Raw genomic sequence first — 1,022 nt, 5'->3', positions numbered from 1 at the left:
GGCGAGCTTCTTTTAGTTTCTGTTTACCAAATCCACTCGCAAGACTCTGATCAGTCCTGTGCTATAGTAGAAGACACTGGTCCAAGGTGCCGCACAGTGGGACTAAACCCGAAACCACAAGGTTAGGAAGCAAGCCTCTCAACCGCACAGTCACGCGTTGGACAGAATATATTTATTAAAGAAGCAATAAAGCGATGATAAATCAACGTGAGACTGTCTGACATTTCTGGTTGTTGAGATGTAAGGCTTGATATAATTTTGTATTAGGGTTCAATAGAGGAGTATTGCCATGGCAACTGTCACCAGAAACACTAGCTCCTGTTTTTAACCGAGTTACCGAGTTTATAGCATACGTACAGCACATGCTTCCTGTATACTGTTGAATGCTTATACTCACAAACACACGTACAACATACACGTGCATACAGTCACACACATGCACACGCACATCCGCAAAAATCACACAAACACTCATGCAAAAATCATGCAAACGCATACACACTCATACGCACCTTTACACACATACACTCAACGTAAATATACAACGAGAAAGCAGCTGCTCTCAGAAACGGCAAAACACACGCAACTACTTTATGTGCACGCACACATCCACATCTACGAAGTGTTTAAGTTTTTATTTCTCCGTGTCCAATTCTTTCATCTGTCGATTCTTTGTTTATATCTCTATCTCTTTCACCGCTGCTTGTCTGCGTCTCTGTCACAAAGCTCTTATAGCACTAATAACCAGCGACAACTATTCAGATATCATTTTGAATTAAAAGAGAAAGGTGCAGAGGTAATAAAATTTAATGAGGTAAATTCAAAATATATATTAAAAAAAAAAATATGCAAGTCTCATATATGTCTTATGCCATTCACTAATTACAAAGAAATGCGCCGCACAGACTAGGTTATAAAACACAGATTTTTATATAACGCTTATAATACAGACCCCCATCCCCAGTAAAAGTAAGCATGCTGTACTGTGCACAACGTTGAGCAACGCGCGCGCGCACGCTAAT

The sequence above is a fragment of the Octopus bimaculoides genome, chromosome 2 (genome assembly GCF_001194135.2).
Source record: "Octopus bimaculoides isolate UCB-OBI-ISO-001 chromosome 2, ASM119413v2, whole genome shotgun sequence".
NCBI classification, from domain to species: Eukaryota; Metazoa; Mollusca; class Cephalopoda; order Octopoda; family Octopodidae; genus Octopus; species Octopus bimaculoides.
Note: the sequence above shows the minus strand (reverse complement) of the source record.